Source organism: Lepidochelys olivacea (genome assembly GCF_965140295.1).
Source record: "Lepidochelys olivacea isolate rLepOli2 genome assembly, chromosome: 7".
Classification (NCBI taxonomy): domain Eukaryota; kingdom Metazoa; phylum Chordata; order Testudines; family Cheloniidae; genus Lepidochelys; species Lepidochelys olivacea.
In genome coordinates this window covers 2,849,645-2,873,719 of record NC_140417.1, presented here as the reverse complement: position 1 = coordinate 2,873,719, position 24,075 = coordinate 2,849,645, and the positions used below count along the sequence as shown (strand labels likewise).

At 47.8% G+C, this 24,075-nt stretch overlaps 1 protein-coding gene and 1 long non-coding RNA gene across 18 annotated transcripts in view; one reads left to right on the top strand and one right to left on the bottom strand.

Moving 5' to 3' along the window:
- FHIT (fragile histidine triad diadenosine triphosphatase) overlaps window positions 1-5,390 on the top strand; it is a 1,100,422-nt gene extending 1,095,032 nt beyond the window's left edge. For all 17 annotated transcript variants that reach the window (XM_084634705.1, XM_084634714.1, XM_084634709.1 and 14 more), the window contains one exon: window positions 5,089-5,390. The gene's annotated coding sequence lies outside the window, so the exon portion shown is untranslated. The remainder of the gene's footprint in view (window positions 1-5,088) is intronic.
- A 119-nt stretch (window positions 5,391-5,509) lies between these two features.
- LOC311524019 overlaps window positions 5,510-24,075 on the bottom strand; it is a 53,426-nt gene continuing 34,860 nt past the window's right edge. Inside the window, exons 5-6 of the long non-coding RNA XR_014712465.1 lie at window positions 8,387-8,465; window positions 5,510-7,442 (exon numbers count right to left, since the gene is read on the bottom strand). This is a non-coding gene — a long non-coding RNA (uncharacterized lncRNA). The remainder of the gene's footprint in view (window positions 7,443-8,386; window positions 8,466-24,075) is intronic.

Sequence of the window (24,075 nt, the reverse complement as noted above, 5' to 3'; positions counted from 1 at the left end):
CTTGAGCCATTCCCATCCAAGTATCACCATGTGATCAGTTATTTATCCCAATGGCTTTTGCAAAATGATGTAATGTATGAGACAGGATGAGGAGAAAGTACTCTTCTTTACAGAGCAAACCCTAATGCAGTGTTTACATTTTAGGATCTGTTTTCAGATGCATCTCTCCAGATTTCTAACCCATCACAGGAATCAGGAGCCTTGTTAGCAGGGTAAATGTTTTGATGATCTTGTGTCTTCTGAATTTCAAAACACAGTGCACTTGCCCGAGAATAGGAGCCTTAGTCTATCTCACTCTTTCGGACTCCGCTCCTGGAGCCGAGACAAGATATGGGATAGTCACAAGTTTCAGTGAGGGTTCCTATTTTATCTGCAGGTGAGGAAATCCTTTTATGCCATTAGAGAAGCAGTCAGCCTAAAGTGTGATGTCAAAATGTCCCCCTGCATACAGAGGATTAGAGAAGATGATACTCTGTTGCCAACTGTTTGCTGAGCTGTATGTGGCCAATCACTTTTAATTGTTTAAACACTTGAATATTTTAGGTGTCATGCCAAATACAGGATTCTTTTAAAAATATCTCCAAGTAACGCATCCTGGACACTGGGGATGGCTCTCTGATGTAAACCCTCTCCCCTGCCCCTGCACGTGGGCAGTTTGTCTTTTCAACTTGGTCAGAGAATGGGAACTTTCTTCTCTTTCTCTGTCTCTTTTTGTCTCCGAAGGCAGAATGGCTCCCTGAGGGCGCTAGTGGAGTTTTGTTCCTGCTGTCTCCACCTCCTCCAGACAAGGTGGTGGGCTGGGCCCTTTAGGAGTGAACCTGTCCAGCCCACCTGTGCCTCCTTAACAGCCTCTTGATGGAGCCTGATAGAGGACAGCTGGTCTGTATGAAGAGCCAGAGGGGAATAGAAGTGGGAAGAGGAAACTGTGGCAGAGGTTGAAGAAAACAGGAGATCTCTGACCCAGGATGGGTTTGGGAAGCCAGAGGGCTAAAGAAGGCTGAAAGCCAGGGAGTGGGAGGGGTTCCCCACTGGCCTCCCAAAGCCAGAGAATAGACTGCACCGAAAGGGTGCTGGACCCCCTCCAGGGGAAGAAAAGGATTGAGGGCTGGGGAGTTCCTGCTGGGAGAGCAGGGGAGGACTCCAGCAAGAAGGGGCTGGAGTGGCTGCACACTGAAGAGCAGGCTGATCATGAGGAAGAGCCTCCAGCCTGACAGAAGATGCCAGGGACAAATGCGTGGGGCTGACGGGTAGCTTTAGGGATGTAGAGGACTGTTTGAGTTGTTTGTTTATAAATGCAGCCCCCAAGGAGAGGCATTATTGGCCGCAAGAGAGTCTGCAGTGCAGTTATTGATGTAGGGGGCCCCGACATGGGGAAACTGAGGCAGGGCACTTGCTCCTCTGGCCACAAGGGGGCAATCAGGAGGTGGCTGCCTTGTTGCAATAGGAGTCACTACATCAGAGCTATGCCGGGTAACTGCAGCTGAGACTCTGACCCCTGGTAGCACAGGAAGTCTCTTCTTTGCTTGGGATTAGGGCAGTCTATTGTTTACTCTTTCTTCGCCCCCAGCCTCTCTTTCTGTTGTCGCTCAGCTCCCTGGAGTCTCTGAAGAAGGGGACAGCTCCTTCAGCTTGGTCATATAGGGTGAAATTCGCTCTAGCCACAGAAAGCCCAACTCTCCCAGCTCCATGCAGGCAGGGGGTGCGGTGCTTCTCTGCAGCTTCCACCCCAGCCAGTTCCACAGGGTGCTTGACCACTGGATCTGCCTTCAATCAGATCTGATCCCCTGGCCCACCCCACCGCAGCCTTCCACACTGGACAGAATTCAGGTTCCCCCAATAGCAGCAGAAGACTCCTCTGGAGTGGGAAGAGCAGAGGGCAAGGGCGAGCTATGGCCCCCGGCCTGGCTCTCTCAGGCAGGCTGGCTGAGAGTTTATGCTGGGCTGGGGCTAGGGCTACATCTTAGCCCTGTGGCACTAACCACGCTGCATCGGTGAGATCTGACTGTGACTGCACTCAGGCAGTGTCTGCACGTAATCGCTACGCAAACACCCATTTTCCTAACCAGCTATAGATTTCTACACACTCCAGCCTTAAGTGCTGTTAATAATATCTCACACTCAGCAGCCTCTAAGCACCATCAGTTAGAAATCAGGAACTCGGTGTCCACGGGAAACCATTACGACCTAAGAGGGTGAAGCTTAAGCTCCAAAGGAGATAGGTTTTATGAAGGTCACCTTGAGAAGCAGCATCATAAGAATCCGTCAATAGACGAGAATGTTCCCGGTGTGCATTTGATGTTATTTTGACTAGCTGGAAAGGTTGAAGAGAAGAATGTGTCATATTACAGGGTCTATTCTTCCCCCAAAATTAGTTTTCCTGCAATAAGAAACAAGTAAATATAAACTAATCCTTTTTCATTTCAACTGAATGCAAGGAAAAGTTAATATCACCAGAAGCTTCCTGAACAAACACCACCTGGTCTGTGAGAGTGTCGTCTGAAGTGTAAAAACTTTGTCTAACGTCTCTTAAAATACCTCTCACATGGAAGCTGCAGATATAAGAGCAATGGAATTACAGTGACTACTAATGAACCATGTAATGCTTAAGGGAAAAGGTTTCCCCATAAGTGTGATGTGTTAATATATAATGTACCTACTGCAAAATGAATGTTGATTCTTGTTCTAGTCTGGGTGTGTCAGAATAATTTTTTTTTCTTTGTAGCCCAGTGAAAATGAAGAAGCTGGGGAGGGCAGTCTGAGTGAAATTCACCCCGCTGCAGGGGGCCACCTGAAAGCCTATGTACCACATCAGTCCTCATTTGAGGATTTAAGTGGTGCACTGACCTAGTGCTGTCTCTGCACAGGGGTGAACTTCAAAGGGAACTCTGGGCTTCCCCTTCCCTGGGGTTAGCAATATTTACTCAGCTTTGTAGGGTACTTTGAAGGCCACAGATCAGCACCTAGGTCCTGTGGTCATAGCTGCAGGAGAAGCATCAGACACAGAGGCAAATGCATTGAATTGTACTGTACGAAGTATTGCTTTTATTGGGGTTAATAGTGAAAACTCAGAAGGGTCAGACGTTCTGTTCACACACAAGTTTGAATCCCAAATTTCAACAACCGGATATGCTGATCTGGTTTCATACTTGATTAATCACCAGGAGCGGGGGTTAGGGCACAACTTAGGGAAGGGAGCATCCCGGGATCTAGAAGAGACCAGAAGGAGAGGCATAGGGCGAAGATAATGTTTCAGAGAATACTGATGAAAAGAAACGTCAAGGATGCTCAGATCTGAACCTGTGTTGAAATGGAGCTGGGCTCTGATCCCTGCAAATTCGTCCATGGCGTGAGTTACACGATTCACCGACTAAGCAGGGAAGCCCTGTTTAAAGCAGATTCACAAGTAACTTACAGCCTGCCATGCAAATGTCACTCAAGGGGTAGCCTACAATGGAGACGTTAGTGCTCAAAATGCCATGTAATGGGGAAACATATGTTTCAGGGAGAAGAGACAACCAAACAAAGAAGTGGGCGTGTGGTAAGACACCAAGCAAAACAGTGCTCAGCTACTATCGAAGTGGTGTTACTGTACTGTTGTGGACACAACATAAGAGAGAGAGAGAGAGATTTAAAGCAGCAATCTGAATATGACCTTGCAGCTTATGCACTCCCGTGAGTTTCAATATCCAAGCTGCAGCAATGGCAAGGTATAAATAGCCATTCGGGGGAGTAAATATGTGAAAAGGGAGTGATGTTGGACACATTGTACAATTTGTCCTTCCCATTTGCCCCATCCACAGTCACCAGAACACTTTGGTACCCATGGAAGGCCTGGTCATTGCATTCACAAATGCAAATGTGTTTCTGCATGCTAACATTTGCATGTGCAGATACCTGGGGCTGAGCAACTGCCAACCTTCTATGGATGCAAATTAGTGAAGACATTTGAAAACATGGTTGATGATGCAATGCAGTGATTTCAGTGTAGCTTTGTCAAGGGGAGGCAGTTAGATTTTGATTTTCAGGGCTGTGATTGGCTGTTCTCCGTAGTCAGGACCTGACTTTGGTATTTATCTATTCCAGTGGCCCCCTCAGGTCAGTGCAGCCACTAGTGTGTGTCAGGATGGGACGTTTTGTGTCCACACGCAACTGATCTCATGACGGCAGATGGAGGATACACGATGTCCCTTTGGGCCGTGCCATATACAGCTGCACAGTAAAGGGTTGATGAAACGGCCTTTTCCTGCAAAGATCTCAAGAGTAAACTGCCTTTGATCTTTCTCTGAGGGTGAAATTCTCTGCTTCAGGGCTGGCCCAAGGCTGGGGTTTGGATTCATAGGACACTTGAAAGTTTCTGGGTGGGGGGCTCCACCCAGGAGCAGGAACAATGAAAGCTTCCTAAAAGCAGGAGAGCCACTGGCGCCCAAACTGTGGCCCCGCCCCCATCTTTTTTTTTTTCAGAAGGTTAGGTTTGGAAGGGACCTCAGAAGGTCATCTAGTCCAACCCCCTGCTTGAAGCAGGACCAATCCCCAATTTTTGCCCCAGATCCCTAAATGGCCCCCTCAAGGATTGAACTCACAACCCTGGGTTTAGCAGGCCAATGCTCAAACCACTGAGCTATCAGCTATCCCTGAATCTTCCTCACTCTGTGGCTTAGTTTCCCTTCTGTAAAATAAACATAATGCCGCTGACCTCCTTTGCAAAGTGTTTTGAGATCCACATCTGAAAAGCACTATGTGACCACAAGGTATTGGCCCATGGGCTTGATCTGTATAATGTAAATCGATATCATCCACATGAATAGTCAAATGACTTGCTATAATATATTTTACAGTACCACTGTACAGGTATTGTTCTCTCCTCCAAATACTAGCTGCTGCCATATGAACTGGAATATGCGCTAGCTGGCTTTAACCCTGAGTATTTCATTTTCTCCATCATAATCACTGGTTCCCTTTGCACAGTGCTAATCAGCATCTAGCCAATTAACAATAAACAAACTCATTTTATCTTACTATTACAGATCAAATATGTTATTGCATTTAGCTTAATGTCTAATGAAGCTTTTAATGGTCAATATTTTTCAGGTGAGACAATCTGGAACAAATCCTAGAGCATAAGAAAACCAAAAAAGGGACTCATTCTCCAGCACTCTGTGACATTGGACCTGCAGCTAACCAGCTTAGATGACATTCTACAAACAATGGATTCATCCATGAAACACTCTATTGTACCGTTGGATATCAGTGGGGTTGAATTTCAGCTAAGTCAACTGACAGACTGCATTCAACACAACCTAATGGCTCATATTTTCTGAATGATGTACGTGGGAATGACTCTTTTACAATTGGCCCTGGGCCTAAATGGAAATTAAATATCCGCAGCAATATTTGTCTGGTGTGTTACATTACAAAATATTGGCTCCATGTTGTGCCTAACGACATTCTGTTTGTAATGTAGTGTAGCGCAGAAAAACTACATCTTTTAGTACTACTGTGCCTCTCAGAAACCAAAGCTTTGTTATAGCCGAGATACGATAAGCCTGGAGAGCTACCATTTTGCTAGATAAGATAATAGAACAAGAAATGCATAAATTTTCTTAAGATCATACATTCCACTCTTACTTTTAAGGTGTTGGTACAAAGTTGTAGGGGTTTAAGATAGTGCAATATGCTTTAGGGAATTCATCAAAATGTGAAGCCGCTCATGTGGTATTCAGCACGTTACATACTATGAGGTAAGGGTGGTTGCTTGCAACAAAACATGTTAACTTTGGTTGGTTGTTATTCACGTGACGTACTCGCTCAGTAATAACGATCCTCTGCAGTGCTGCTCTGAGGAGATTCTGCAGTCGTTTCGCTGTTTATTGCCAGTGCATCACAGAGAATATGTGGCTGAAATGAAAGCAAATGGACGTACAATGTCCTGGCAAGAGCCCTGAGCTGACGCACCAGGCTCCCGATCCCAAGCTGAGTTTTGCAGCTCGGGTCTACAGTTGTCACTAGAAGAAGGCAGCTTTTGTCATCCCTTGCCACACAGTGGCATGTGGGACAACTGTGTTCTTAATGCAGAATGGGTGAGAACGGCAATAGCTCGGATACTCTGCGATTGCTGCTTTAAACCACGGCAACCTGTATGCCATCTTTGCAGTGGGGCTGGCATGGGCCATCAGCCGTGAACATACCTGAACTTCAGAGAAGTTCGGCGTCAGATCCGAATCAGGATTCAAATGCCACCAGATTGACCCAACACTGCAGCAAACAAATCAAACATGCCCGAAAATGTGTAAATAAATAATTCCTCCAGGAGTGTCACTGAAGCACAGTCTGATTTGAGACTTAGTGGAAATGCCCAGGGTAAACACAGTGCTTGGGCCAAAGTCCGGCCAGGACCAGGGATAAATTTGGCCCATTGACTTAGAAAACTACTGAGCAAATACAGAGAGTAACATCAGGAGCAAAACAAACGCATTCGGCTAGAGTTAGGCTTGACAGAATTCATTTTTTTAATACTTGTGACAGATAATAGCAACGTTTATTTGTAAATATTTTTCCGATTATTATCGATTACAATTTTCACAGTTACACAGAATTATGGGGTTTTATGCATTTCTTTCAGTTTTCATCAATTTAAATTTTCACAGTTGCAGGAAATGCTGGGGGAGGAAGTCAGACAGTTATTTAATGACAGGAGAGATTGAGATTCAAACAGTTAAAACTTTATAACCATCAACATCACATGTCAAACTGTACAAAGTAAATATGCTCAAATCAAACTCTCACACAGCATTTCTCTTACTTTGCCTGTCAGTACATTTTGATTATTAGCGACGGAAATATTTTTGTTGGTTTGTGTGTGTACGATGAAATTGACATATAAAACTAATCCTTCCAAGCGTAGCTCTAGTTATTGCTCTGATACTTTGTAAAAGTAGCTCCAGGAAGCCTGAGTTTGCTATCACAGATTTAACATGACAGCAGACATCTTCCACAGACTTTTGAAAAGCCTCAACCATTCTAATGCTATTTTATTTCCAGTCAAAGTAAACAGAAATCCCCTTCTGACAGAGTCTGTACATTTTAGTCCCTGAACAAGAGGTGAAATACAGAAAAGGAAGGCACAATGGCAAGCCAGAAAAGCTTGGGAAACTGAACACTTTCCAAGAACCCAGCAAATGAACCAGTCTGAAAGGTCCTCCTTTTGCATTTGAATATGTAAAGTAGAGCTGATTCTTCGACGCTAAGGAAGACAATTGCCATTCCATCCAGGTAGGTGGATGTGGAAGACCTGTGCTTCAATTACATTTGCAAGCTATTTTCAACCCTTGCATTTGATGGCTTCATATTAAGTATGGAATATTCTTGTATTAATTTTGTAGCCAGTAATGAAGGCAGGACACCAAGCACTTCATATCACGTCTGCCTAGCAGATGACGACTGATCTGCAAGGAACATTTCATTTGTGTTAATGAGGATGCCATATCAAAGGTCTAATTAAAAAAAAAATCCCCTTGTGGCATTATGTGCAAAACAACCCTTTGATGCAGGATGGAGGGTGGCAGGGTGGGGGGGTGGGGGTTTCCCTCCTGTCTTAAAAAGTAGAATTTGCAATAGATGGGGGGGGATATGTTAAAGACTTAGTGGTGGCTAGGGACAGATTAGAAAAGTCAGCTCAAGAAACTCTGCAGTTATATGGTAAGTAAAAAAGCCCTATTTAAATCTAGGCCTGCCACTAGCACCTGGCTCATTCATACACTTCCCGCAGCCCTAAGGAGGAGAGGACTGGGAATACTGGCTTGATCTATGACTTAAAAGGCATAGCAAGTAGGCTGTCAGCCCCCTAACTCGTTACATCCCTCAAGCAACTGAGGCCATGGGCCCAGATTTTCATGGGGCCGACCAAGGATTCAGGCACAGTTGGGATATTTCCTGTGAGCTATCATGGGTCAGGCAAGGCCCCAAGGACTATGAGACCAGATTTTTAAACAAATGTGTGTAGCTTTGTCCCGACCCCACCCACCTTGGCAAACTGGCCAACCAAAAAGTACCAGTCAGTGGGCCACAGTTCCACGTGCCACCAGCTCTTTTTCTCCATGGTCAATGACTGGGAAAGTCTCCCACACTTGCAGCCTCTAAACATGATGTCGCTGAAATACTCTGGGGGTTTGCACCCTAATGGGAGTCCCGCCTCCTCGATATTTGGCTGTGAAGCTCGCAATATCGATAAATGAACCAGCCACAAAGGCCAGCTTTTCCAGGGTGCTCAGGGCGCCTGTTCTCAGTGTAAGGCGTTGGATTCTGAGCACTCCCTTTGCTGCCACTGCTTCTCCCCCACCTCCTTGTGGAGGTGCCCAGCACCCTGCCCTCTTCACAGTTTGCTCCTGACCTCCCATGGCATCTCTTGCTCCAACCCCTTTCCGGTGAGCTGTTCCAAGGGACCATGTGAGAAGAAACTCCTCCATCATCTGTGAAGAGTTACAAAGGGATCTCTAGGTGACTGGGTAACAAAATGTCAGTGTTGATAAATGCCAAGTAACGCACATTGGAAAATAGACTCCTAACTATACATATAAAATGATGGGGTCTAAATTAGCTGTTACCACTTGTCAAGGTTCCTCCCCCACTCTGAACTCTAGGGTACAGATGTGGGGACCTGCATGAAAAACCTCCTAAGCTTATCTTTACCAGCTTAGGTCAAAACTTCCCCAAGGTACAAAATATTACACCCGTTATCCTTGGACTGGCCGCTACCACCACCAAACTAATACTGGTTACTGGGGAAGAGCTGTTTGGACGCGTCCTTCCCCCCAAAATACTTCCCAAAACCTTGCACCCCACTTCCTGGACCAGGTTTGGTAAAAAGCCTCACCAATTTGCTTAGGTGACTACAGACCCAGACCCTTGGATCTTAAGAACAATGAACAATCCTCCCAACACTTGCACCCCCCCCCTTTCCTGGGAAATGTTGGATAAAAAGCCTCACCAATTTGCATAGGTGACCACAGACCCAAACCCTTGGATCTGAGAACAATGAAAAAGCATTCAGTGTTTTACAAGAAGACTTTTAATAAAAAATAGAAGTAAATAGAAATAAAGAAATCCCCCCTGTAAAATCAGGATGGTAGATATCTTACAGGGTAATTAGATTCAAAAACATAGAGAACCCCTCTAGGCAAAACCTTAAGTTACAAAAAAGATACACAGACAGAAATAGTTATTCTATTCAGCACAATTCTTTTCTCAGCCATTTAAAGAAATCATAATCTAACACATACCTAGCTAGATTACTTACTAAAAGTTCTAAGACTCCATTCCTGTTCTGTCCCTGGCAAGAGCAGCATCCAGACAGACACAGACCCTTTGTTTCTCTCCCTCCTCCCAGCTTTTGAAAGTATCTTGTCTCCTCATTGGTCATTTTGATCAGGTGCCAGCGAGGTTACCTTTAGCTTCTTAACCCTTTACAGGTGAGAGGAGCTTTCCCCTGGCCAGGAGGGATTTCAAAGGGGTTTACCCTTCCCTTTATATTTATGACACGCCCCCCAAATCTCAGCTAGGGTGAAACACTGGCTGGGATTTCTTCCTGGAGCTCTAGGAAAACAGAGTTAATAAGACACATGCATCTCTAAATATACTACCAAGTACATAAAGACTAACAATATTTTCCACATCTCAAGGACGATTTTAACCAGTTGATTCTGGGAAACTTTCACTGGAGAGTGCATCAGCCACTTTGTTAGAAGCTCCTGAGATGTGTTGGATGTCGAAATCAAAATCTTGGAGAGCTAAACTCCACCGAAGAAGTTTTTTGTTAGTTTCTTTGACGGTGTGAAGCCACTTTAGTGCAGCATGGTCGGTTTGCAGGTGGAAACGCCGTCCCCAAACATATGGGCGTAGCTTTTCCAGAGCGTAGACAATGGCATAACATTCTTTTTCAGTGACTGACCAGTTGCTTTCCCTCTCAGACAGTTTTTTGCTGAGAAACACTACAGGGTGGAATTCTTGATCAGGTCCTTTCTGCATTAAAACTGCTCCCACACCACGCTCGGATGCATCTGTGGTTACTAGGAACGGTTTGTCAAAGTCTGGGGCCCTTAGTACAGGGTCAGACATGAGTGTCGCTTTAAGCTTGTTAAAGGCCTTCTGACACTTTCCGGTCCACTGAACAGCATTTGGCTGTTTCTTTTTGGTTAGGTCTGTCAGTGGGGCAGCGATTTGGCTGTAGTGCGGTACAAATCGTCTGTAATAACCGGCCAAGCCTAAGAAGGATTGAACCTGTTTCTTTGACTTTGGGACAGGCCACTTTTGGATAGCATCCACTTTGGCCTGTAGGGGGCTGATAGTTCCTTGACCCACCTGGTGTCCAAGGTAAGTCACTCTGTTTAGGCCTATTTGACACTTCTTAGCCTTAACAGTTAGTCCTGTCTCCCTTATGCGCTCAAGGACTTTTTGTAGATGTTCCAGGTGGTCTGCCCAGGAATCCGAAAATATGGCCACATCGTCAAGGTAGGCGACTGCATATTCTCCTAATCCCGCTAGGAGACCATCTACAAGTCTTTGGAAAGTGGCGGGTGCATTTCGCAGCCCGAAAGGGAGTACATTAAATTCATACAGCCCGAGATGTGTGATGAAGGCTGACCTTTCCTTGGCAGATTCATCTAGCGGTACCTGCCAGTACCCCTTGGTTAAGTCCAAGGTAGAGATGAACTGGGCCCGTCCCAGTTTCTCTAATAGTTCATCTGTGCGTGGCATGGGATAGTTGTCTGGGCGAGTTACAGCATTTAGCTTACGGTAGTCCACGCAAAAACGTATTTCCCCATCTGGTTTGGGAACTAGAACCACTGGAGATGCCCATGCACTTTCAGAGGGGCGGATTACACCCATCTGTAACATATCCTGGATCTCCCGTTCTATAGCAGTTTTAGCTTGAGGAGACACCCGGTAAGGTTGGACCCTAATTGGGTGAGCATTACCTGTGTCAATGGAGTGGTATGCCCGTTCAGTCAGTCCTGGGGTGGCTGAGAACGTTGGCGCGTAGCTAGTGCACAGCTCCTGGATCTGCTGTCGCTGCATACGCCCAAGGGTCATGGAGAGGTTCACCTCTTCCACACCACCAGCACATTTCCCTTCGTAGTAAACACCTTCAGGCCACTCAGCGTCGTCTCCTCCCTGGGCTGTAAACTGACAAACCTTTAATTCTCTGGAATAAAAGGGCTTTAGAGAATTAATATGGTACACCTTAGGCTTTCGGTTGGAGGTGGGGAATGCTATGAGATAATTAACAGCTCCCAGGCGCTCCTGGACCGTGAATGGCCCTTCCCACGATGCTTCCATTTTATGGGCCTGGAGCGCCTTTAAGACCATGACCTGGTCTCCTACTTTGAAGGAACGCTCTCTGGCATGTTTATCATACCAGGCTTTTTGCTCTTTTTGAGCATCCTGTAAGTTTTCTCTAGCAAGGGCTAAAGAGGTTCGGAGGGTGTTTTGTAGGTTGGTTACAAAGTCCAGAATGTTAGTTCCTGGAGAAGGTGTAAATCCCTCCCATTGCTGCTTCACCAACTGCAATGGCCCCTTAACCTCACGGCCATATACAAGTTCAAATGGGGAAAACCCTGAACTGGGATGTGGTACAGCTCTGTAGGCAAAGAGCAACTGCTGCAATACTAGGTCCCAATCATCGGAGTGCTCATTTACGAATTTACGTATCATGGCCCCCAAAGTTCCATTAAACTTCTCCACCATGCCATTTGTTTGATGGTGGTAAGGAGTGGCAACCAAGTGATTTACCCCATGAGCTTCCCAAAGGTTTTTCATAGTTCCTGCCAGGAAATTAGTCCCTGCATCTGTGAGGATGTCGGAGGGCCAACCTACCCTGGCAAAAATGTCTGCTAGTGCCTGACACACACTTTTAGCCCTGGTGTTGCTTAGAGCTACTGCTTCCGGCCATCGGGTGGCAAAATCCATGAAAATCAGTATGTACTGCTTTCCTCTGGGTGTCTTTTTCGGAAAAGGACCCAGAATATCCACAGCTACTCGCTGAAATGGAACTTCAATGATGGGGAGTGGCTGGAGAGGGGCTTTGACCTGGTCTTGGGGTTTTCCCACTCTTTGGCACACCTCACAAGACTGGACATAGGTAGAAACATCCTTGCCCATTCCCTCCCAGTGGAATGATCCACCCAAATGGTCTTTGGTCCTGTTCACCCCAGCATGGCCACTAGGGTGATCATGGGCTAAGCTCAAGAGCTTGGCCCGGTATTTGTTGGAACTACCAACTGTCTCTGAGGATGCCAGTCTTCCTGGTGTCCACCAGAAAGAGTTTCCTTGTATAAAAGTCCTCTTTCTACAACAAACCTGGATCGATTAGAAGAGCTGAGAGGCGGTGGGTTGCTCCGTGCCGCCGTCCAAGCTCTCTGGAGGCTTTCATCTACTTCCTGTTCGGTCTGGAACTGTTCCCTTGATGCTGGAGACATCAGTTCCTCATGGGATTGTGGACCTAGGCTTGGTCCCTCTGGAAGCGATATAGGGGATGGAGCTGTTTCTGTTGACTGTGAACCGCTCTCCGCTGGTGCACTATGTTGGGATTCAGGCTCCGGCTGAGCCTCTTGTGTAGGGTTATCGGCTGCTGCCAGTTCAGGTTCGGTGGGGCCCTCTGGTGTTGAGGTTGCAAGTACTGGATTCAGTGCTGACACTGGGTCTGGTGTTGGTTGTTCAGCTGGTTCCGGTTCTGGGACTGGTTCTGTCTGGGTCTCTGGGACTGGATCCACTACTGCTGTTGCAGACATTGGCCTGGGGTCCAGGTCCATCACCTCTGACTGGGTCCTGATAGAAGTTTCCGGAACAGAGCTAGGCCTCACGGCTTGTTTAGCCTGGCTGCGGGTGACCATTCCCACCCTCTTGGCCTGCTTCACATGATTGGCCAAGTCTTCCCCCAACAGCATGGGGATGGGATAATCATCATAGACTGCAAAAGTCCACATTCCTGACCAGCCCTTGTACTGGACAGGCAACTTGGCTGTAGGCAAACTGAAAGAGTTGGACTTGAAGGGTTGAATCGTCACTTGGATCTCTGGGTTGATTAAATTGGGGTCCACTAAGGAAGCATGGATAGCTGACACTTGTGCTCCGGTGTCCCTCCACGCGGTGACCTTCTTCCCGCCCACACTCACAGTTTCCCTCCGCTCTAAGGGTATCTGAGAGGTATCTGGGCCTGTGGACCTCTGGTGTGATTCCGGTGCAATGAATTGTAATCTGTTGGGGTTCTTGGGGCAGTTGGCCTTTACATGCCCCAGCTCGTTACACTTAAAACATCGTCCAGCTGACGGGTCACTGGGGCGAGGAGGGTTGCTGGAGAACGGGGTGGTGGGACGATAAGGGGTCTGGAGGGTTCTTTGGGAGGTAGGTGGGGCTTTGGGCGGCCCCCAGTAATAGGGTGTGGTCTGGGGTGGTCCCTTCTGGTCTCCGCTCCAACTGCGACCAGTTTTCTTCTTCTCTGCCACCTCCACCCATCTGGCTCCAATCTCTCCTGCCTCGATTACAGTTTTGGGTTTCCCATCTAGGATGTATCTTTCTATTTCCTCAGGAACACCCTCTAAGAATTGTTCCATTTGCATTAGGAAGGGCAAATTTACTGGAGATTCAACACTTGCTCCTGATATCCAGGCATCCCAATGTTTTACAATGTGGTAGGCATGTCGGGTAAATGACATGTCTGGTTTCCACCTTAGGGCTCTGAACCTCCGACGAGACTGCTCGGGTGTTATCCCCATTCTGACTCTCGCCTTGGATTTAAACAGTTCATACTTGTTCATGTGTTCTTTAGGCATTTCAGCTGCCACCTCAGCTAAGGGTCCACTGAGCTGCGGCCTCAGCTCTACCATGTATTGGTCAGTAGAGATGTTGTACCCAAGGCAGGCCCTTTCGAAGTTTTCTAAGAAGGCCTCAGTATCATCACCTGCCTTGTAGGTGGGGAACTTTCTGGGATGGGAAGTGGTACCTGGAGAAGGATTGCTAGGGTTTGTTGGTATATTCTGCTGGGCCTTTATCCTCTCCATCTCCTCCACATGCTTCCTCTCTTTTTCCTTCTCCTCCTCCACATGCTTCCTCTCTTTTTCCCTCTCCTCCTCCACATGCTTCCTTGCCTCCATTTCCCTCTTGTGGGCAGCCTCTTGGTGTTGTTCTGCCTCCCTTTCTTGTTCCTTCTTCAGCTGCATGAGTTCTATCTGTCTTTCATGTTCCCTTTGTTTTTCCTCAGCCTGAAATTTGGCTAATTCCAGCTGTAGTCGAGCTGAGGATTTGGCCATTCTAACCTCTCTGTTTTTAACTAACTTTACACCCGAGGTTTAGAAATAAACAAACAAAACTTGGCTGTAAAATTTTGCTGTGCTGGAATAGAATACCTATTCTCTGATAGTGATTGTCAGCCTACAGAAAAAGACAATTCCCTTGTCTCTGCTCTGGGCCCAAATTAAAGCAAAAAACCTCCAACTACTTGGAAACCTGCTTACCCAGCCCAAAGAAAAAAAAATTTCTTTTCAAACCTGTGCTCCTTGTAAAACAAACAAAAAAAAAATCAAAATCCTAAAAAAAACCCTGCCACTTTTGTCTCCAGGCAAATGGGTAGAGCACACACCCCCTATTTACTTTTAGGAAGAAAAGAAAAAAAAACCTCTGGGTTGGAAGACTGTGAATTTCCCTGCAGGAGTTAAGTACCCTGCCTCCAGGAAAAGAAAACCTGCAATTCACAAGATAATCCCCTTTTGTCTCTGCTTGGCCACAAAGCAGAGAGAAACCAAGCTGCTTTCAGTTTCAAAGCTGCTTTCTGGACTTTCTTTCCAAAGAAAAAAAAATTTCCTTTTTAAAATCTGTATTTCTAGTTCAAAAAATCTCAACTGGATCTCAAATGATTTCAGGTTAATCCCACCACTGTGCCACCATGTCAAGGTTCCTCCCCCACTCTGAACTCTAGGGTACAGATGTGGGGACCTGCATGAAAAACCTCCTAAGCTTATCTTTACCAGCTTAGGTCAAAACTTCCCCAAGGTACAAAATATTACACCCGTTATCCTTGGACTGGCCGCTACCACCACCAAACTAATACTGGTTACTGGGGAAGAGCTGTTTGGACGCGTCCTTCCCCCCAAAATACTTCCCAAAACCTTGCACCCCACTTCCTGGACAAGGTTTGGTAAAAAGCCTCACCAATTTGCTTAGGTGACTACAGACCCAGACCCTTGGATCTTAAGAACAATGAACAATCCTCCCAACACTTGCACCCCCCCTTTCCTGGGAAATGTTGGATAAAAAGCCTCACCAATTTGCATAGGTGACCACAGACCCAAACCCTTGGATCTGAGAACAATGAAAAAGCATTCAGTGTTTTACAAGAAGACTTTTAATAAAAAATAGAAGTAAATAGAAATAAAGAAATCCCCCCTGTAAAATCAGGATGGTAGATATCTTACAGGGTAATTAGATTCAAAAACATAGAGAACCCCTGTAGGCAAAACCTTAAGTTACAAAAAAGATACACAGACAGAAATAGTTATTCTATTCAGCACAATTCTTTTCTCAGCCATTTAAAGAAATCATAATCTAACACATACCTAGCTAGATTACTTACTAAAAGTTCTAAGACTCCATTCCTGTTCTGTCCCTGGCAAGAGCAGCATCCAGACAGACACAGACCCTTTGTTTCTCTCCCTCCTCCCAGCTTTTGAAAGTATCTTGTCTCCTCATTGGTCATTTTGGTCAGGTGCCAGCGAGGTTACCTTTAGCTTCTTAACCCTTTACAGGTGAGAGGAGCTTTCCCCTGGCCAGGAGGGATTTCAAAGGGGTTTACCCTTCCCTTTATATTTATGACACCACTCGAGCGAGATCTTGGAGTCATGTGGATAGTTTCCTGCGAAGATCCGCTCAATGTGCAGCGGCAGCCAAAAAAACAAACAGAATGTTGGGACTCATTAGAAAAGGGATAGATAATAAGACAGAAAATAGCATATTGCCTCTATATAATCCATGGTACGCCCACATCGTGAATGTTGCGTGCAGATGTGGTCGCCCCATCTCAAAAAAGATATATTGGACTTGGAAAAGGTTCAGAAAAGGGCAACAAAAATGATTAGGGATGTGAAATGGCCTCCGTATGAGATAAGATTGGGACTTTTCATCTGGGAAAAGAGACGACTAAGGAGGGATATGATAGAGGTCTATAAAATCATGACTGGTGTGGAGAAAGTGAATAAGGAAGTGTTATTTACTCATTCATATAACAAAAGAAGTAGGAGTTACCAAATGAAATGAATAGGCAGCAAGTTTAAAACAAACAAAAGGAAGCATTTCTTCACATAATGCACAGTCAAGCTGTGGAACTCTTTGCCAGAGGATGTTGTGAAGGCCAAGACTATAACAGGGTTCAAAAAAGAACAAGCTAATTTCATGGAGGCTAGGTCCATCAGTGGCTATTAGCCAGGATGGGCAAGGATGGTGTCCCTAGCCTCTGTTTGCCAGAATCTGGGAATTGGTGACAGAGGGTGGATCACTGGATGATTGCCTGTTCTGTTCATTCCCTCTGGGGCACCTGGCACTGGCCATTGTTGGAAGACAGGATACTGGGCTAGATGGACCTGTGGTCTGACCCAGTGTGGCCATTCTTATGTTCTTATCATCACCTCAGCACTCCCACTGCAGCAGAGGCCAGACCTCTAGTTGGCCTTGTATGGGCTAGTCTCCATACTCCCTTTCCCTGCTGCTCAGCCACAAAAGTGGAGCCACAATCTTGCCCATGCTGGCCATCATGGAGTGTCTTCTACTGGCGCTAGTCACTGTCATGGTTCAGTTTGCTGCTTTTCATGGGGAACACGAGGGATACCGGGAAACACCTTGGTACAGAGGAACAAATGCAGTCACGAGGAGCCAGGTGGTCCAATTCCGCTCTCTTCTCCACTCTGATTTTCTCTCATGTAATTCCATTGTTTTCTGTGGGCTTGTTCCTGAACTCCCCAGTGGGAGCAAGAGTAGAATCTGGCCCTGTGTTTCCTCCTCTGCATACCCTGCTATGGAATAAAGCTTGCAAAAGGTACTCTGACAATGGCCCCTTGCAGCATAGAATCATAGAATCATAGAATATCAGGCTTGGAAGGGACCCCAGAAGGTCATCTAGTCCAACCCCCTGCTCAAAGCAGGACCAATTCCCAGTTAAATCATCCCAGCCAGGGCTTTGTCAAGCCTGACCTTAAAAACCTCTAAGGAAGGAGATTCTACCACCTCCCTAGGTAACGCATTCCAGTGTTTCACCACCCTCTTAGTGAAAAAGTTTTTCCTAATATCCAATCTAAACCTCCCCCACTGCAACTTGAGACCATTACTCCTCGTTCTGTCATCTGCTACCATTGAGAACAGTCTAGAGCCATCCTCTTTGAAACCCCCTTTCAGGTAGTTGAAAGCAGCTATCAAATCCCCCCTCATTCTTCTCTTCTGCAGGCTAAACAATCCCAGCTCCCTCAGCCTCTCCTCATAACTCATGTGTTCCAGTCCCCTAATCATTTTTGTTGCCCTTCGCTGGACTCTCTCCAATTTATCCACATCCTTCTTGAAGTGTGGGGCCCAAAACTGGACACAGTACTCCAGATGAGGCCTCACCAATGTCGAATAGAGGGGAACGATCACGTCCCTCGATCTGCTCGCTATGCCCCTACTTATACATCCCAAAATGCCATTGGCCTTCTTGGCAACAAGGGCACACTGCTGACTCATATCCAGCTTCTCGTCCACTGTCACCCCTAGGTCCTTTTCCGCAGAACTGCTGCCTAGCCATTCGGTCCCTAGTCTGTAGCTGTGCATTGGGTTCTTCCATCCTAAGTGCAGGACCCTGCACTTATCCTTATTGAACCTCATCAGATTTCTTTTGGCCCAATCCTCCAATTTGTCTAGGTCCTTCTGTATCCTATCCCTCCCCTCCAGCGTATCTACCACTCCTCCCAGTTTAGTATCATCCGCAAATTTGCTGAGAGTGCAATCCACACCATCCTCCAGATCATTTATGAAGATATTGAACAAAACCGGCCCCAGGACCGACCCTTGGGGCACTCCACTTGATACCGGCTGCCAACTAGACATGGAGCCATTGATCACTACCCGTTGAGCCCGACAATCTAGCCAGCTTTCTACCCACCTTATAGTGCATTCATCCAGCCCATACTTCCTTAACTTGCTGACAAGAATACTGTGGGAGACCGTGTCAAAAGCTTTGCTAAAGTCAAAACAAAGCACAGAGGCTGTGGCCACTAAAATATCCAAGCTATAGGAAAAACAAAGAGCCAGCGGTGCCAAGTCACCTCTAGAGCTGACGCCTCCTAGTCAGGGACATTTTAGAGCTGAGCAAGAGTCAAGCCTCTGCTAACCCCCTCAGGCGTTGGGCTATTAAAAACCTGGAATTAAATGTTCCTGCTTGAGTGCCTTTCTAGCAATTTTTTGCAAACCAGTTTCTCTTCCCTCCCCCCACCACATATGCAAACACAGTAATCTATGCATGGGGTTCAATTTCCTTGCATGTTAAAGGACTTAGGTATCTAATTGCACTTTCCACTTGCACTGAAAATGTACATAAAAAAATCCAGGTACAAAAAACTCTCTGTATTCAAAATTGCCAGTACAGGTTCAGACACTGGGTTGGAGCCCATTTGAAATTTTAGCCTAATAATCAACTCATTGGTAGCAGTTTGTTCTGTTGTTAGTCCCTTCAGGAATTTTTAACACCTTGCCACTATTAGCATCTTGCTGTTACTAACATTTGGGAGAAAAGAGCATCGGAAGAACCACCTGTTAGAAACCAGCCATGGTAGCCGAGCTCTGCAACATTTGTTAACCTTTTATTGAAGTCGCAGAACAAGGAGACACACCACCTGTCACATCTATCCAAAGCCACTCAGTCTTTGTTCAGTGCTTCATGATTAAAAGGGAAGAAATAAATGGCCACCTTGGATTGCAGGATTGCATTTCTTCCTTTGCAGGAGACTTGTGTTATTCTGGAAAACTCAATTAAAAAAAAAATCCTGCCCTACTCTTCATGCCTCCCGCCCCCAGATCATAGGGAATTTGGGTGTTAGGAACTGGTCAGTCCAAGGAAAAGGCACTTGTTTTAATGTGAAGACAATAACAATGCTGCATCAGCACTAATCAAGGGTGTGTGACTGCAAAGAGCTGAGCATGTCCTGTTTGTGGCTGCGTGGCCTGGATGCCCATTAGGAGCCGAGGATGCCCCGAACCTCAAAGGAGCCGGCGGTGAAATTATTAGTTTAAAATCAGTGGTAGATGAACAAAGGAGCTAGAGGCGATTTGGTACCTAGGCGAAAACACACTCAACGTGCCATGGAAAGTCGGGCTTCACTAAAACAGGCAGTGTCATGTAGTGCTTCCAGCAGGGCCGTGAACACAGTGCGAGGACGTCTTCACGTTCTTTTTTAGCATCAGTCTAGCTGGATACTGGGGAGTTTATGTCATAGGGGGGGAGTCCAACCCCCTGCTCAAAGCAGGACCAATCCCTAACTAAATCATCCCAGCCAGGGCTTTGTCAAGCCTGACCTTAAAAACTTCTAAGGAAGGAGATTCCACCACCTCCCTAGGTAAAGCATTCCAGTGCTTCACCACCCTCCTAGTGAAATAGTGTTTCCTAATATCCAACCTAAACTTCCCCCCTGCAACTTGAGACCATTACTCCTCGTTCGGTCATCTGCTACCACTGAGAACAGTCTAGATCCATCCTCTTTGGAACCCCCTTTCAGGTAGTTGAAAGCAGCTATCAAATCCCCCCTCATTCTTCTCTTCCGCAGACTAAACAATCCCAGTTCCCTCAGCTTCTCCTCATAAGTCATGTGTTTCAGTCCCCTAATAATTTTTGTTGCCCACTGCTGGACGTTTTCCCATTTTTCCACATCCTTCTTGTAGCGTGGGGCCCAAAACTGGACACAGTACTCCAGATGAAGCCTCACCAATGTCGAATAGAGGGGAACGATCACGTCCCTCGATCTGCTAGCAGTGCCTCTACGTATACATCCCAAAATGCCATTGGCCTTCTTGGCAACAAGGGCACATTGTTGACTCATATCCAGCTTCTCGTCCACTGTCACCCTAGGTCCTTTTCTGCAGAATTGCTGCCGAGCCATTCTGTCCCTAGTCTGTAGCGGTGCATGGGGTTCTTCCGTCCTAAGTGCAGGACTCTGCACTTGTCCTTGTTGAACCTCATCAGATTTCTTTTGGCCCAATCCTCTAATTTGTCTAGGTCCCTCTGTATCCTATCCCTACCTGTCCCAGCGTCATCTTCTGCTTCTCGGCAGGAGGCCTGTTAACCATCTCCAATCGCTCAGAGGCACGCACAGGTTGCTGGAAGCATGGCCTGGACACATGCTGTGTGGGATCCGTCTTCGCAAAGCCGTTTGTAAATCTGCTGATCGTTGTCCATCACACAACACCGCTGCTCGGCCTCGCCTGTGAATCGATGCGCTCACATAACACGGCGGGCGGATTCTCAGCAATGTTACAGAGTGGGGACAATGAGAACTCGGTTTGGGAGGGCACCTGGTTTGAATGCAGAAGGATGGCCTTGTGGCTCTGGCATTTGAGGGAGACTCAGGAAAGCCGAGCTCAGTTCCTGGCACTGCTACAGGTGCCCAATGCCCCTGGGCCAGTCCTTTAGTCTCAACGGACATCAGTTCCCCATCTGTAAGCAGAGGATGATAGTCCTGATCTGCCACACACGGCTGTTGAGAGGCTAAACGTTGCCGAGGCGGTGGCACTGTGTAACGGCGGGGTCAGCGTGTCAGAACCATATCAAAATTGTTCAACTGCCGAGGGGAAAAAAGTCAGTTAATCAAACAAGAATCACACAGATGTCTCCACCTCTCTGCTGCCGCTACTCGCGGGTCGGGGCTTATCTTGGGAGCAGAGCTCAAGCAGCCCTGGCCTGAAACCAGAACTTCCTTCCCAGGGGAAAGCTTCATGGGTGCTGTTTCAGCCCGGTTCGGGATGAACTATTTTTCAAAAACTCAAGTTTTTCCACAGGAAGGAAAATCCAGATCTTTTTGTTTCAAGGGGACCTCAATGGAGCTCAAATGCCTGGCTAGCCAACTTCCCTGGCTGTCCACCAGATAATCAGGGAAACTGGCCACCGGGGGCGCTGGCTCAAGAGGGAGCTAGCCAGGTGGCCCACTGGGGAACCTGCTGGGAGCAGAGCTTGCCCCATGGGGAGCCATGCAGTCTGCCAGGCAGATGTCCCCTGCTTACCAGCCTCCCAGCCTGGTTTCCTTTGAACATTTCCACAGAAGCAACACGTCCGAGCGGAACTTTCCGGATCTGTAGCCGCAGCATTTTCCGGTGGAAAGCTATTCCTTCAGACGGTTTGCCCAGCTCCACTCATCAGCCGGCTGCAGCGTTGGCGGTTTGCCATGCACACGTGAAGGCACTTGAAAACCTCTTTTCCTTCAGTAAACGGAAAACCCCAAAGCGCAGCCTGCCTGTCACCCAGGGATAGAAATGCCCCCCAAACCAAAAAGGAAACACTGCCTCTTGCATCTCTCTGTGGACTATGGTTGCCAACTCCGACTGAAGCTATTCCAGGAGATTTTTTCCCCCAACGTGAAGTAATGTCATTTTCTTAAAATATCCTATTAAAATCTCCCGGATTGCTTTCAATAATCACTGGGAGATCAATGCCGATTCCGGGCGACTCCAGGCCAGTCCTGGAGTGTTGGCCACCCTACTGTGGACACACTTACCTACAGAACCAAGCAGAGTTTACACTCCTGAGGGGGCAGATTTGGAGAGCAGGCAAGCGCTGGAATTTGCCTCAGGGGTAAATCTGGGGCATGAGCGCCAAAGAGACCTGCTGTATTTTTTTCTGAAAGGGCCTGAACTCCCATTGGCGTTGGTGGGAGATTTGACTAGACAAAGGCTGAGGGAGGCCTTCGGCCAGCCACTGAACGAGGACACAGCAGAAAGTTGTTTCTCCTGTTTCCTTCATGAGGGAGCTGCCGTATTTCTTTAGTCACCCGTCTGTTGCCACGGTTTAATTCAGTTCACGCCGCAATGGGGCCTACGGTAGAAGTGAAGAGAAGCCATTCAGTTCTCAAACACCTGACTACAGCTGCTCTCCGATTCCTGCTGTGAGGCAGGAGACAAGTTAACACCCACGACCAACGGAGCAGCTCGAACGGCAGTAGCCATGGGGTAAGCGGTAATGCAGAGTCGGGCCTCATCCCCATGTCATGAAACGCTTCCTTGGCTAAGCCCTTAGTACTGGGGCAGCTGTGTCTCTCTGGGCTGTTGCTGTAACGTGGGCACTAATGTTTCTAGGGCAGCTAACCTGAACAGACACAATCTCCTGAATGAAAGCAAGGTTGACCTGATCCTCCCCCTCCTCCTCCCCAGTCTTTGGAGACTAGCTATTGTCGGACTTCACTTGGCTCTGTTGCGCCCATGACTTCCTTCCAGCTGGCTAACCCTGTCCCTCGGTGCTCAGGCTTTTTATCTCCATAATGACTGCCAGATTCCTGGCTAGCCATCTTCCCAGGCTGCCCACCAGACAGAGTAATTCCCCAGTTAGCCACTCCTTCGCCCTGCTCCCATAAACAGCTGGCTCTATCCTTTCTGCCTGCATCAGCCTCTCATTTCTCCAGCTCTCTGACCGCATCTGTGACCAGAACCGGGTTGGAGGAGAACCACTTGAAGGCACCCTTAGAGCATTGAGCCATCTGTCGAAAGCCTGGCCAGGTCTGGCTCCTCCTGTGGACCATGTTATGCCATGGCAGGGCCACCTGTGGGAGTGTGTCATAGCTCCTTAGCCCAGAGTATTGGGCCGGCTTGCAATGGAGAGGGGTGCAAACCCGGCTTTATGAAAGGAGCCTGTTAGGGAATATCGAGCATGCTTCACATTGTCTATTTAAAACAAGGAGCATGTGCACATATATATGGATGTGTGTATGCAGTTATACACCTGAAACTATTAGAATGTCTGGTTTAGTGCGACGGGAAGGCAACTTGTGTTCCCAAAACCTGCCGTTAGCCCAACCCACATTTTACCCAACAGATGTAGCTGTCTGAAGGTAAATAAAGCCCTACAGATTCCTGATTTCTCTGATCAAATATGGGGCTATGGGTGGGCAAATTTTTGGCCTGAGGGCCACATCTGGGTGCGGAAATTGTATGCAGGGCCGTGAATGTAGAGCTGGGGCAGGGGGTTGGGGTGCGGAAGGAACTGCAGGGTGCGGGACTGGTGCAGTGTGCAGGAAGGGGCTCAGGGCAATGCGTTGGGGGTCAGAAGGGGGTGCAGAGTGCAGGAGTGGGCTGAGGGTAGGGGTGCAGAAGGGGGCTAGGGAACTCAGGACAGGGGGTTGGGGTGCAGGAGGGATGCAGGGTGTGGCAGGGGGCTCAGGGCAGGGAGTTGGGGTGCAGGAGGGGTATGGCAGGGGGCTCAGGGCAGGGGGTTGGGATGCAGAAGGGGTGCTGCAGGGGGCTCAAGAAGGGGTTGGGGTGTGGGGTGCAGGAGGGGTTCAGGGTGTGGGCTCCGGCCTAGCGTCGCTTACCTTGAGTAGCTCTGGGGTGGCAGTGGCTCGTAGCAAGGCTCAGGCAGGATCCATGCCTGCCCTGGCCCCATGCTGCTCCCGGAAGTGGCCAGCATGTCCAGCAGTGGCTCCTGTGGGTGGGGTGGGGTGGGGCAGGTGGCTCTGCCATGCACTGTCCTCACCTGTGGGTACCACCCCTGAAGCTCCCATTGGCTGTGGTTCTCCATTCCTGGCCAACGGGAGCTGTGGGGGGCTGTGCCTGCAGGCGAGGGCAGTGCATGGAGACCTCTGCCTCCCCCTGTTCCCAGGGGCCACAGGGACATGGTGCTGGCCGCTTCTGGGAGTGGCGTGGGGCCAGGGTACACAGGGAGCCTGCCTTAGCCCCGCTGCGCCATGAGGCTGGCAATCCCGCAGGTCAGATTGAAAACCCTGATGGGCCGGATCCAACCCGTGGGCCGGAGTTAGCCCTCCCCTGGTCTATGTCAAGGGGATGGGGAAGCATCACAGAACAGAACACTACTCC